We start from the raw sequence: 14,868 nt of genomic DNA, 5'->3' as shown, positions 1-14,868 counted from the left end.
AACCACCTACATGGGTTGCCAACATGGGTTGCATGTACAGGGTTCTGTTGTTCTAGAGGTGTTCTGGGAGTAGATTCTCTAGGCATATGAGAGTGGATTCATGGTTTTTCATTAAAAATCTCATTTGCTACCAGAGAATCTAAACTCCACACCTCAGAAACAAAGCCCAGTACCCCAATGGGATAGCAATCCAGTGGGGTGGTTGGCACCCTCTGTGAACTGCACCACCACTCGCTTCGGGCCATCCCAGTGCCCCCCAGGTGGAGTTATGGGGCTGCTGAAACCTCCATTATTCCCTATGGGGGAAAATCTTAAAGACGTGCAAACCTCAAAAATTCGTAAGAAATCAGCACTTTGCCCTATTTGGAATCTGGGTGCACCATCCTTCGGGCACTGCCACCCAACCCACTGTTTTGCCCCTGAAGCCCCACATAAACAAGTTGAAAGAGTGAAGAGAATGATGAACAACAACACTTAATATTTTGGCACAGTTATTTGATAATTTTGCAGCGGGTGTGAGCCTGTCTCTGTGGCACTAAACCCCATTTGTGGATTCAAGCAATCTTTCAATAAAAACACTCCCTCCCCATGGAACAGTGACCACAGGTCGTTTGAGATAGCAAGATAGACCAATGAGCCAGCGTGGTGTAGTGGTTAGAGTGCTAGACTAAGGGCGGGGAGACCCGAGTTCAAATCCCCATTCAGCCATGATACTAGCTGGGTGTCTCTGAGCCAGTCACTTCTCTCAGCCTAATCTACTTCACAGGGTTGTTGTGGGGAGAAACCTACGGTAAGTATGTAGTACACCGCTCTGGGCTCCTTGGAGGAAGAGCGGGATATAAAATGTAAAAATAAAATAAAATGAAATAAAACTGCCTTGGTACTATGGTACAGCTTCAAACGTTCATTTAACTGAAGTGGAGTGAGCCGTAGCCCAAACAAATCAGCCTACTATTCAGAATTGTTAAGATTTATCATCACTGCATTTAAGAAAGTGCAAAACCATGGATCATGGTTACAAGAAAGAAAGAAGCAACTAAGATTCCTAGGGATGTCAATAGATTGACAGGGGTATTTCCCCCACCCCCCCACCCTTTTGTCTCCTGTTGTCCCATGTGGATGGCCTGTCCCTGCAATGGCAAAAGTTGAGAACCACCAAATTACCAATGTCCCACCAAATTACATTGTGGCCTAAATTACATTAGACTGCTCAACTTGGGCATCAAAACTTAGACACCACTATAACTCATACAAATCAGAAGAAAAACAAAATAGCTCTTCAAAAGACCCCTGAACAGTAAAGAGATTCTTTCTAAACCTTTGGAAAGAAAAACCTGTGTAATTTCAGCACTTTCCTAACCATCTTCTCGAAAAGCTTCTCCACACAATTTATACCATGGCTTTTAGCAAGAGCTTTGGAATTGCATTGAGCTCCCAAAGATATTTGGGTATTTCTGTCTCAAAATGCTGTCTTCCAAATCCCTTTGGAAGGTCAGTTTGCATTTCAATCACACTGAATACAACACATACTTAACTAAACCATTCATGCTCAACAGCGTTTTGCATATCTTATCTTCTGCTAATCACTCAGTGCCTCAGCTGGAGTGGAGAGAGTCAGAGAAGTCAATTTCAATTGCAATGCTTTTCCTAAGAACAAAGCATTCTGTCTGAAACACAGTCATTTTGATTTGGAAACAAAAATCTCTGTTTTTTTAAATTCTTGATTTTGTTTTGGTTACAAAACCTCCGAAATTGCCATTTTGGGGCACAAAATGTTTTGTACCCAAATCGAAAGCCTAATTCACAGTTCCAGTGGTTCTAGAGTTTTCTCCAATGTTGCAGGATTGATCACACATAAACAAAAAGGCTTTACTTCATCAAGGTTACACAAGGATACTATTGTGTAGTGTCAACATAAGAGTCTTCTGGGCACAGGCAACATGACCTGCAACACTGGGAAGGTTTCCTGCATCTTCAGAGATGATGCCATCATGCTTGCAGCATCACTCTTCAAACACTGTAATCATGAGCAGCAAGGGGTGTGTGAGAGTGAGTGAGTGAGATGCTGGGGGCGGGACTTCCAGTGTACTTTGGGAGGCTTGTAAAGCCTCTTTTTTATTAACTTCAGAATAGGGCTAAAGTTTCTGAAAGGGAAAACAAATCCTTTCTTTGTTTTTAAATAATGCATCCACATGTTGCAGCAGGAACCATTTTAGCATCTCCTCCTGTGAGAGAACAAAAGGCATGTCTCATATTTTGATAAGTAATTGTATTATTTAAAATAGTAACTTTAAAAAATATTCTGCCATTAATCAGGAGCATCCTTTTGATCAATCAAAAGGTTTTTTAATTTATGTGCCTAATCAACTAATAGACTAAACATTGCAGCACTATTTAAATGAATATGGTTTTTTCAGCAGTGCTTGGTGCATCATAACCATAACAGAGGGAGAGAGAGAGTCATTTAGCAGTTTGAGTTCACAGGTAGAATGAAAGACATCGGAACAAAATTATTGGCATAACTTTGTGCTTGATTTCCTCACCAGGCCCTTTCTCAGACAGCAAGCATTACAGTGGGATTAAGAGGGGGAAAGTGTGGGTTACAGGGCATATAGGATATTTCAAATTTGCCCAAAAAAAGACACAAAAATTGGAATTTTTTACCCCAGACATAAATCGAGCTTCGCTCCAATGTGCAATGAAAAATCCAAATCATGTATGGAGTGCTCCCCGATAACTCGCAGGAACTTCAACGTAAATCTGGATGATATGTGAATGCACACCTACCCTTCCTTAATTGTATACCCTAATAATCTCTGCATATTCGGTGTTCACATTTGTGCTAGTGATGTGTTTAGAAAACCAAAGAAACTCCATGTTTGCCCAGAATACCTCATTTTATCTTAAAGTAACCCCAGCCCAGCTCAGGGACATCACTGCCTCTCATGATCAACATCATTATCTCTCTCCACTAACTTGTATCTATGAAACTTGGTTCTCACAAGGTTCTCACTGTTCTTTCCTGACAGTTAAGAAAACAGGATTTAACCAAATAAGGAGTAATCACCAGATGAACAATGAATCATTCGCATACGTACTAGATACTTAGACCACCATTTTATTGCCACGTATACTGTGTCTAAGGTGTCAGCATCATTCAGATTGTTTGTATAAATGTAAGATGCACCTGTAACCAAACTGTAATCGGTTTGAGAGCGTAAGCCTACTGATTACCTATTGCTAAACTGCAGTAGCAATAAAAGCCTTTAAATGATTCCCACTGAGTCTGTTTGCTTGACTAAGAGGCGGACCCAGGGATTAACCATGTTCACATCACTAGTAGCAATTCAAACATCATAGAGTACTTTGTACCTTATTTCATAGACACTGTGGACATGCTGTTTCACTGCCACCAATAAGCTTGTTAAGCACCACAGAGGGACAAAGTTATGTCTAAAAGGGCCATTGCATTTTAGTGGGTGTGACATTATTTCACATTCAATCTCTGAACGGTCTGGAAGCAATTAATGTAACAAACAGAAAAGGGAAATTCCTGAAGCAAAGACGCATGGGTGGGGACAGCCTTTTCCTACTCCATGCCTGCTCACTCACTCTCTGAGTGAGTGGGTGCCACTCACTCTCTGCCCACTTTGAGTGCTCACAGCCAGCCTGTGTGTCCACCCTGGCAAGCAACCAATGTTTTCTTGCATCAAGATAACTTCCATTGCCTAAAGAGCACCTCCAGGAACCCAGAGGATGCAATGGGAAGCAAAGAGGCATGGGTGGGGACATCCTCCACTGGATGTCCTCTAGGCTTATGCCAGATGAACTTCTGTGTGCCACTCTCTGCCCAGTTTGGATGTCCACCCTGGCAAGCAACAAATGTTTTCTTGCATTGAGATCACATCCTTTTTCATAGAGATCACCCCCTTTTACCTAGAGGACACCATGGGAAGCAGAGACATGTGGGGACAGCCTCTCCTGATCCCATGCCTGCCGAATGGGTGTCCACCTAGCCTAAGTGTCCACCCTAGCAAGTGGCAAATGTTTTTTATAGAGATTGCTTCCTTTTTGTATAGATTGCCTCCTGTAACCTAGAGTACAACATGGGAAGCAAAGACGCATGGGGACAGTCCATAGAAGTGATTTTGAGGAAAAAAAACATTGTTTGCTTGCTAAGGTGGACATCCAAGGGTGGGCATCCAGGCTGACTGGTGGGCACCTAAAGTGGGCAGAAAGTGGCAGCAGGCATGGGGTATGGAGAGGCTGTCCACACGTATCTTTGCTTTCCATGGCATCCTCTGGGTTACAAGAAGGGGATTTCTAGGAAAAGGAAGTGATCTCTATGCAAGAAAATATTGGTTGCTTGCCAGGGTGGATACCCAGGCTGACTGGTGGGCACCCAAAGTGGGCAGAGAGAGGCACACAGAAGTTCATCTGGCATAAACCAGGGCGAGGCTGTCCCCACCCATGTGCCTTTGCTTCCCATGGCGTCTCCTGGATTCTTGGAGGTGCCCTCTAGGGAATTGAAGTGATCATTGCCCAGGCCATGCATAAGCCCATTGGGCATGCATGACAGCCTCCAAAATGGCCACCACCACAGATGGCAGGCCCAGAACGAGTCAAATACCACCCAAACTGGGCGATTTGGACATTAACAGGGGCTAGCGGGGGGAGGGGCAACCTCCTGAAGATACACACATGGTTTTGGAGAAGTCCCCCAGAGAGGTGGCAGCGAGTTATTTTTATAAACAAACAAACAAACAAACAAACAAACTTAGAAACCCACCCACCCCGAACAGGCTGGGGGGTTCGGTTTGATATCGAACTGGGGGGAGGGTGTTCAGTCTGATATCAAGCCATTGAAATGAACCAGTTCAACACTGAACAGGTTCTGAATCGAACCTGTTCACACATCCCTACTGTGATTCAATTATCCAGGTTCTTTCCCTTCCCATGCCTAGTCACACTGTATTGAAGCAGTAGTGCTAGATCAATTTTTTATGGGCAGGGGGGTGGATTCTTGTGGCACTCCCTGTAATTTTCTGCTGAATGTGTCATTGTCATGCTTAAGTGTGCACTAGCTTGTGATAGCCATGTTAAGATCTGATTAGGCAGTTTTTCTGAGCCGAGGCAAAGGGATGTGTTGTGTATTAGGCAACAGGAAGAGATTTTCAGCTGCTGATTTGCTGACTCTTCATCTCTAGGCCAAGTGCCCCATTTACTTTTGGCATTGGCACTGGGCTGGCATATATTGAAAAAGATCTTAATTAACTATTCCCTATCAGAAGGAAAGAGAGAGAAAGGGAAAAAGAAAGAGAAAAATGTTCCTTCAAAATTCAGCCATCTTGTCTCAGCAGAGTAAGGAAATTCTATAAAAAGCAGTTTAATAATGATTATGGGGCATCCTAAACAATCATATATCTCCTTGACCTTTTTATTTCTCTTTAAGTTAAAACCATTAGTAAATTAAGTGTAGATCATTCTGGGGCAGGATATTGAATGACCATTCAGTTAATTAGCATAATGTTAATAAAATGTATAATGGTGTCAGGATTACAAAAACTCTCCCTTCACTTTTAAAATGAAACTGACATGGAAGATTGGATGATATTTCTGAAGCATTAATTGAAGCATTGTCAGAGTATCAAGGTAGTTTCCTAGAGCTTCAGATTCAGGCTCACCATTTGCCTGAAACATCACCTGTTTGCATTATTGTATTCATGGACACAGCACTTCTATGGTAAAGTGTTGGTCTAGGTGCAAACACTCAGCCCAAAGCATCCCATTCACAAGGGGATCTGTTGGTTCTAATGACTCCTCCCAATGCATGCATGATGAGCATCAAGAGCAAACTTGTCCTCTAAGGGCTCTTGGAGATGTTCAAGAATGGCCTTTGGTCACTGAGTTGTGTAGCTAAGCTAGGCTCAGAATGTTGTGTTTCCTGCATTGCTGTCTTAATACATTGTCATATCAAACCTAGCATCTGCAGCGACAAGTGTTTCCATTCAGGCCTTCCTTCTCTTTTCTCCTGCAGAAAAATGATCTGGGGGCAAAAGGTCTGATCTCATTGCTGATCTTCCATTTGAGAGGGGGCCTGATGTGGAGGGTGTCTCTTCATTGTCTTTCCCTGAAGTATCAGCAGGGATGAATTGTCCTGGGTGGAGGGCTGATGCTGAGCTTGTATGATACAGAGGTTGTCTCTCTTGATTCTTTTGAAGTATCAGCAGGGATGGAACATCCTGGGTGGGAACCTGATATGGAGATTGCCATTTTAGGTTCTTTTTTCTGAGTGTCAGCAGGGCTGGGAGGCTAAGTAAGCAAAGAGGCACCTTTTTGAAAGTGGTGATTCTCTTTATTGAGCAAGAGAATAGCAACTGTCCCTATCCAACCCCAACACAGCATTCCTCCAGTGGTTCTTGCTGATGTCTATCGTATATTTCCTTTCTCGTTTATGATCCCTTTGGGGACAGGGGAGCTGGTGTGTGTGTGTGTGTGTGTGTGTGTAAACTATTTTGGGAACTTTTGCTGAAAAGTGGTATAAAAATATTCTATTCATCGTCGCCCCGGGAGAGGGCCTAATACAGAGATTACTTCTTTTGGTTCTTTCCATGGAAGATCATCAGATATGGAACATCCTGGGTCTGATGCAGAGGTTGCCTCTTTTGGTTCTTCCCAAAGAATCTAAGCAGGGCTGGAAGGCCCTGGGAGGAGGCCTGATATGGAGACTGCCTTTTTTTGGTTCTTTCCACAGATTGTCATGCTCTGCAGACTTTTCTTCCTACATAGGGAATGGGAGTGCCACCTCCTAGCTGTCCCCACCCCCAGGGTCAAGGAGTCTTACTCCAGCTCGACTCCTTGCCTGGATCCAAGCCTCCAGCTGCTCCTGTAGCTTTTGGTGGAAAATGGGGGCTACAGAATAACGTTAGGCCTTGTTTCCGTTAGACCTCATTTCCATTTGGAACATTTGGCCTTATTTCCATTATTCCTGCCATCCAGTAGCCTTGAGTGGTTCCCCTAAACCAGGGCTGCACAAATTGGGCCTTCCAGCTGTTGTTGGGTTACAGCTCCCATAGTCCCCAGTTGCAGTGTCCAATAGTCCAGGTAGATGGGAACTGTAGTCAAATAACAACTGGAGGGCGGAAGTTGTTCAGCCCTGCCCTAAATCAAACGTTCCTTCTGAATCACCATTCTGTCCTCCACAAGAGGCAAATCCCCTTTCAGGGCCAAAATCCAGCCTCCTAGGCATACATATTCAGGCAGACAAGCTCTGTATGAGCCTCCTGGCAAGGAGCAGACTATCTTGAGCTATCTCTTGAGCCTCCCAGAACATCTCTTGGGCCCAAGTGGATGGGCAAAGAGAGCCTATTCTGTGGCTGGGCTTTATCCAAAGACCTTCTTACCTAACTGTACCAAAAGAATATTCAGATCAACACAACTTTGTTTTATTTAAAAACAAACTTTTTTAAAAAAAACAATAAACATGCAACATGTTTTGCTGCTATTTATTACTATATTCTACATGGCGTCCTGCTTATATATTTCTTATATATCATCCACCTATCTTTCTCTTACTCTCTACCATTTATTATCTATGTATATTGTTTGTTACATGGCACTGTCTGTATTTCCTTGTCTTCCCCTTCTTCTTCGTTGGCACCCTTGTAGAAACCATGATTCCCATAGTTCAACTCTGATCAGTCAGTCCGCTTCTGAGTCTCTTCAGCTGTACTTTGAGGTTCTGCAGAAATTATTTAGTTCTCCTGGAGAGGACGGAAGGACCTGTGTGGGGTCTTGGCCCTGAGCTTTCTTTCTTTGGTTTCTCTTGAAGGGGAAGGAAGGTCCTGAGTGGGGTCCCGGCACTGAGGTTTCCTCCATAGTTTGTTCTCCCAGAGTGTCAGAGGGAATGGATGACCCTAGATGGGGACCTGGCACAGAGGTTGCCTCCTTTGGTTCTTCTCACAAAGTGACAAAGAGGACAGAATGTCCTGGGCAGGGTTCTGGCACTGGGGTTGCCTAGTTATGGTTTTTCTCCCAGAGAGTCAGAGAAGATGGAAGGCCATGAATGGGGGCCTGGCAGTGAGATTTCCTCCTTTCTTTCTTCTCTTGGAGTCACAAAGTGTCAGAGTGGACAGAAGGTCCTGACTGAGTGGGGTCCTGGCAGCCTGGTTGCCTCCTTTTGGTTCTTGCCCTTGCATTTCTGAGGGGATGAAAGGCCCTGGGCAAGGTCTGGGCAGTGAGATTTACTCCTTCAGATCTCTTGGAGTGTCAGAGGAGACAGACGTACCTGAGTGGGATCCAGGAAGTGAGGCTTCCACCTTTAGGTTCTTTTTCCAGAACATTGGGGGTGGGGACATAAGGGCCTGCATGAGGTCCTGGCTTACTTTTGTTCTTCTCCCTGCGTATTGGAAGGGACCAAAGTTACTGAGCAGGGTCCTGGCTCTGAGGTTTCCTCTTTTGGTTCTTCTCCGGGGGTGTCGGAGGGGAAGGGAGGCCCTGAGTGGGGTCCTGGCACTGAGGTGCCCTCCATTGGTTGTTTTCCCAGAGTGTCGGAGGGGACAGAAGCCCTTGGGCAGGGTCCTGGCACAGAGGTTGCCTTCTTTGGTTCTTCTCCTGAAGTATTGGAGGGCTTGTGCAGGGTTCTGGCTGTGAGGTGGCTTAATTTGGTTCTTTGCCCAGAGTGTCAATGGGGATGGAAGGCCCTGGGCGGGGTACTGGCAGCAATATTGCCACATTTAGTTCTTCTCCTGGAGTGTCAGAGGGCACAGAAGACCCGGGGGGGGGGTATCCTGGCACTGCAGTTACTTTCTTTGGTTCTTCTCTCAGGATGTTGGAGGGAACAGCAGGCCTTGGATAGGGTCCTGACAAGGAGAAAGCCTGCACAGTCAGTTCCTCCCCACTTTCAGACCCAGACTCCAGATTGGGACACCTTTTCTCCAGGTGTGTGCCATCTACCCTCAGCCTCTGCTGCTTTAAAGCTGGGGCTGGGCCAGGGACTGAGGAAGGGAAGAGGGAACATCTTGGGCAAGGCAGTGACTGTGTTTGGGCTTCTGCCCCACCTTTTCTCCAGGTGTGTGCCATCTACCCTCAGCCTCTGCTGCTTTAAAGCTGGGGCTGGGCCAGGGACTGAGGAAGGGAAGAGGGAACATCTTGGGCAAGGCAGTGACTGTGTTTGGGCTTCTGCCCCACCTTTTCTCCCGGTGTGTGCCATCTACCCTCAGCCTCTGCTGCTTTAAAGCTGGGGCTGGGCCAGGGGCGTGCGCCTCTTGGCGTGAGCCAAAGGGCGAGGGCACAAGGGCTCTCGTCCTTGTGGCTCTCAGCCGTGGGGCGAGCTGCCTGGGGCCCTGAAGACCTTTTCCTCCTGCCTTGAAGATCCGTCTTCCTCCAAGCAAGAAGTCAGCAGAGACTGTATAAGTCTGGTCTTGGTTTTAAATTAAGCCAAGAAGCTGTGGTGAGTTAGTCTGGGGGGATGTGTCTGGGAGAGCGAAAAAGTGGGTCTGGAGTGGGGGCAGCAATATCACGGGTAGTGGGCAGAGGGAGATATGGCGGTGGGAGTTGGGCAGGCCGTTACAGGGGAAAACAGTCCAGGCAATTGAGGCCTGTTCCTTTTTCCGGCCCTTCTCCCAACCCTCTGACCCTAGGGAGCTCTGTGAACACTCCTTCGAGGATTAGGGTGCTGCTGCTAAATGCCAGGTCAGTTAACGCAAAAACATCTCTCATCCACGATTTGATTGTGGATGAGCGTGCTGACCTGGTATGCGTGACGGAGACCTGGTTGGATGTGCTGGGCGGGGTTGGTCTCTCTCAGCTTTGTCCTCCAGGTTTCCAGATCGTGCAGCAGCCCTGCCTCGAGGGCCAGGGGGAGGCGTTGTGGTCATCTTTCGAGAGACCCTCCCCGTTTCCAGGTGCTCGGTCAGGCAATCTCAGAATTTTGAGTGTTTGTCCTTGAGGGTGGGCCTCCGAGATAGGCTGGGGATTCTGCTGGTGTACTGACCACCCCGCTGCACTTCAGTCTCCCTACCTGAGCTGGCGGGGGTGGTCTCGGAGGTGGCCTTGGGTTCCCCCAGGCTTATTGTTTTGGGGGATTTCAATGTCCACACTGAGCCCCCCCCTAGTGGGTGCGGCTCAGGATTTCATGGCCTCCATGGCAACCATGGGCCTGTCTCAATTGGTATCGGGCCCTACCCACGTGGCGGGACACACTCTGGATCTGGTTTTTGCCGACCGGGAAATAAATGATCTGGAGGTGGGGGAATTTGAGACCACTCCCTTGTCATGGACAGATCATAAACCCCTGGTGGGGTTTAGTTTGACTGCTCCATCTACCCTCTGCAGGGGTGGTGGGCCGATTAAGATTGTCCGCCCCTGGAGGCTTATGGATCCGCTTGGATTTCAGACTGCCCTCGGGGAGTTTCTAGTGTCCAGAGCTGGTGACCCTGTTGAGGCCTTGGTTGATCTCTGGAATGGAGAGATGGCCCGGGCTGTTGACACGGTTGCCCCCAAGTGCCCTCTCCGGCTTGGTGGATCCGTTCTGCTCCTTGGTTTTCCTCGGAGCTTAGAGCGATGAAGCAACTCGGACGACGGCTAGAACGACGCTGGAGGAAGAGTCGTCACGAATCCGACCGAACACGGGCTAGAGCCCATTTTAGGGACTACTCCGTGGCAGTGAGGGCGGCGAAGAAATGCTTTTTCTCCGCCTCCATTGCGTCTGCTCAGTGCTGACAAACAGAGCTGTTTCGTGTGGTGAAAACCTTGCTCCACAAATCCCCCCCAGACAATGGGGGAGGAGCCATCTACAGCTCTTTGTGATCGGTTTGCCTGTCGCTTTGCAGATAAAATCGCTTGCATCCGTGCTGACCTGGACTCCAGAGTTTTGGCAGTTCTGGCAGACATGCCTTTGGTACCATCTGGTCCCGTTGTGTTGGATTCTTTTCGGTTGGTGTGGCCTGAGGATGTGGACAAGATCCTGGGCAGTGTGCGGGTGACTTCGTGCACTCTTGACCCTTGCCCTTCATGGCTAATAAAAGCTGCCAGGGAGGGGACAGGTAGATGGTTGGAGGTGATCGTTAATGCTTCATTAAGGGAGGGCAGGATGCCATCGTGCCTTAAGGAGGCGGTGGTAAGACCTCTATTTAAAAAGCCCTCCCTTGATCCCTCCAACCTGGACAACTATAGACCTGTGTCTAACCTTCCCTTTTTGGGCAAGGTGATAGAGCGTGTGGTGGCGTCCCAGCTGCAGAGGGTCTTGGATGATACGGATTATCTGGACCCTTTTCAATCTGGCTTCCGCCCCGGATATGGGACTGAGACTGCCTTGGTCGCTCTAGTGGATGACCTACGCCGGGAACTAGACAGGGGGAGTGCATCCCTGTTGGTTCTGCTGGGCCTCTCGGCGGCGTTCGATACCATCGACCATGGTATCCTTCTGGGCCGCCTCTTGAGTATGGGAATCGGAGGCACTGCGTTGCAGTGGTTTTGGTCCTTTCTTGAGGGGAGGGTTCAGAAGGTGGTGCTGGGGGACTACTGCTCGGCCCCGTGGCCATTGGCCTGTGGGGTCCCGCAGGGATCGGTCTTGTCCCCCATGCTGTTTAACATCTACATGAAACCGCTGGGAGAGGTCATCCGGAGATTTGGACTGAGTTGTCAGCAATATGCGGATGACACTCAGCTCTATCTCTCCTTGTCATCTGATCCTAGGGAGGCGGTGGATGTCCTTAATCGGGGGCTGGAGGCCATGATGGGTTGGATGTGGGCTAACAAACTGAAATTGAATCCGGATAAGACAGAGGTACTGTTGGTCAGTAGGAGAGCCAATCGGGATGAGGAGATTCTACCGGTTCTGAATGGGGTTGCACTCCCCTTGAAGGAGCAAGTACGCAGCTTGGGGGTACTACTGGACCTGGCTCTGCTTTTGGAAGCTCAGGTGGAGGCGGTGGCCAGGGGTGCCTTTGCATGGTTTTGGCTGGTGCGCCAGCTGCATCCCTTTCTCGAGAAGGCAGATCTGGCTACGGTTACCCACGCCTTAGTCACGTCGCGGCTGGATTACTGTAACACGCTCTACGTGGGGCTGCCCTTGAAGAATATCCGGAAACTGCAGCTAGTGCAAAACGCGGCAGTGAGGGTTTTATCTGGAGCTGCCTGTTGGGAACATATCACCCCCATTTTGAAAGAGCTGCACTGGCTGCCGGTTCGTTTCCGGGTCCAATTCAAGGTGCTGGTTTTGACCTTTAAAGCCCTAAACGGTTTGGGCCCGGGGTATTTGAGGGACCGCCTGCTCCCAAGGGTTGCTGCCCACTTGACAAGGACATCTGAGGGGGCCCTGCTCCGGGTTCCGACAATGCGTGAGGCCCGGCTGTCGTGCACTCGGGACAGGGCCTTCTCTGTTGCTGCCCCCAGACTCTGGAATGCTCTCCCAGTGGCCATTCGTTCCTCAGACTCCATCACGGCTTTTAGAAAGCTTTTAAAGACTTGGCTTTTTACCCAGGCTTTTACATGATCGTTTTCTACTGCGGCTTCTCTGTGTTTTTAATTGTTGTATTTGTTGTGTTGTTTTTATGCCTGTTTTTATATGTTTTTATACTTTTAACATGATGTTTTTATCGTCTTTTTATTGTATGTTTTTAACTTTTGTAAACCGCCTTGGGGTTATCTTTTTAACGAAAGGCGGTATATAAATGCAAAAATAAATAAAATAAATAAATAAAATATATGGGAGCACACTGGGTGGTAAAGGGGGGAAACTGCGGATCCTTTGGATCCACAGTTTCCCATTATGTGTGAAAGTAGCCAAACTGTCTTCCCTTGTGGGTTGGCAGGGGCGGCCGATCTGCTTTCATTGTTTACAGTCATGAGGCCAGCTTTTCCATTCCTCTCCAGAGAAGTTTTCCAACTTTTAAAGTCCCCCCCCCAAAAAAAAGTAAGGGATACATTTCAGTTGAAATAACATACATGCTATTTTGTTTTTTAAATTTTAAAGAGGAGGAGGGCAACCTGCCACATGTATCGTGGAAGAGTAAGACAGTTGAGGAAGCTGACATTTGATTGAGCAGCCTAATTATTGGCATTATGAATATGAAAGGAAGATGGGCTCATCCTGCTGAGGCAATATATGCCTGAACACACACACAAACCCCCATCTCTTCACACCAAAGCCAAAAGCATTGAAAGAAGTCAAGGGCAGAAAAAAAGAGCAACTCAATTTGGTTCTGCTTCTGGGTAGGACCTATTGGAAGATGAAAGAAGAAAACTTTAGGTAAGATTCTTGGAAATAACATGGGGGGTGCTGGGTGGGGTCAACTTTTGAAGTTAGCTTCACCTAGTGGGTAGAATTTTCCCACAAACTACCAAGTGGGCCCATAGTGAACACAGCAAGCTAGCTCCAGTTTTCTCTGCCCAGGCAGTCTAAAAAATGGATGGGCATCTTTAAAAGCCAATACCAGGCAGCCATTAGATTTTGTTTCCCTCATCATGCTGGAGACCTACCTGCAGGTCACCCATGACCAACAGCCAAACATCCTGACAGCCAACTTTGCTAAGATGATGTTGATGATAAATCTGATTGCCCAAGACAGCCAACTTATCCAAGATGCTCCAGCTTATCTAGAATGCTGCCAAGTGAGCCTCCTGCAGAATCCTCGCAGGTCTCCAAGGGAAACCATGATGAAAGAATTCTGTGGCTGACTGTGAGGTCACAAGATCAGTTACTAGCCATGCTGGTTCTGGTTTGAATCTATTCTCTGCGTCAGGGATGCAGTTCAAAGTGTCAAAGCACAAGGGGAGAGTAATTCTTGTACTGCTCTTTCTGCTCCCCACATGTTTTCCCCAAATTACATGCTGTGGTCCCTTAGCTAGGAAATTCCTCTAAATTTCATTTGAAATGGCAGGCTGTAATATACTTTTTGTATAAGGCTATGAAAATGTAAAGCAAACAGTATTCTTCTTATCTTCTGTTTCCCCCCTCTCTGTTTCTTCATAGGAAACAACCTATGTTCTTATTTGATACTGTGCAACCCTCAGGGACATATTTTTGGAAGATACGGTGGGTTTCAGGTGAAAGGGGAGAATGGCAAAGATCACCCCTCTTTCATTGTGTGATGGCGTATCATTTGTGTGGCTGTCAGCACTGCTACAATGCTAGTGCAATGCTAGGCCAGGCATCAATTACTATTCCTAAAAGAAGCCATGAATGAAAATATGTAGTATTTTTTTAAAGCTTTTTAAAATATATTTTCCTCAAAATGTTAGAAATTCAATTATAAAAATGGAAATGGCTACTGAGAAACAATGATGGGGATACTAAAAATAATAACTTTAAACTACAACAGAACTATATATACAGTTTTAAAATAAATTAAATTAAGGAGCAAATCATAATTTGTGTCAACTAAATATATCAGTATTTCAACACACTAACTATAGGCAATTACTAAAGATCAAGGAAACATGTTTACAGATGAAAATCTGAATAGCTGAAATCTGAATACTGTAATTTCTTTGTCTTGCCTACATGCATAAGGGAAGTTTTCTATCTCTCGCAAATGGCATCTGAAACCTTAGAATTTGTTGAAGTTGTGTTAAATTCCATTATTATTAAAAGATTTCCATATGTGTCATACCAGCTTTTTTATCATTGTGAGTGCTTTCTGTACCTACATCTTTTAGCAATTTGAAACTTAGCTGCAGTGAGAAGCAGACCAATTATATCTTTCAAATTTTTGACCCATAAGGCGTAGTCTCCCAGGGAAGGAAAAAATGCATAGCCTGTAACTGCAGATTCAAGCACATTCAGATGTATGCTTCAAATGTGTTGTAGGAGCACATTTCACTAATCTCAGAACAGCTACAATTTTTGAAAGTGCTAGCAGATGA

The 14,868-nt window shown here is 46.5% G+C and overlaps 1 long non-coding RNA gene across 1 annotated transcript; it reads right to left on the bottom strand.

Moving 5' to 3' along the window:
- Positions 1–1,848: 1,848 nt before the first annotated feature.
- LOC128351796 (uncharacterized) lies at positions 1,849–13,610 on the bottom strand. Its single transcript, XR_008320044.1, has 2 exons — positions 13,483–13,610; positions 1,849–2,225 (listed from the first exon to the last, which is right to left on the bottom strand). It is a non-coding gene; the product is annotated as an uncharacterized LOC128351796 (long non-coding RNA).
- Positions 13,611–14,868: the final 1,258 nt, after the last annotated feature.

The sequence above is a fragment of the Hemicordylus capensis genome, chromosome 3 (assembly GCF_027244095.1).
Source record: "Hemicordylus capensis ecotype Gifberg chromosome 3, rHemCap1.1.pri, whole genome shotgun sequence".
Classification (NCBI taxonomy): Eukaryota; Metazoa; Chordata; class Lepidosauria; order Squamata; family Cordylidae; genus Hemicordylus; species Hemicordylus capensis.
Note: the sequence above shows the minus strand (reverse complement) of the source record. Positions and strands in the feature narration are given on the sequence as shown.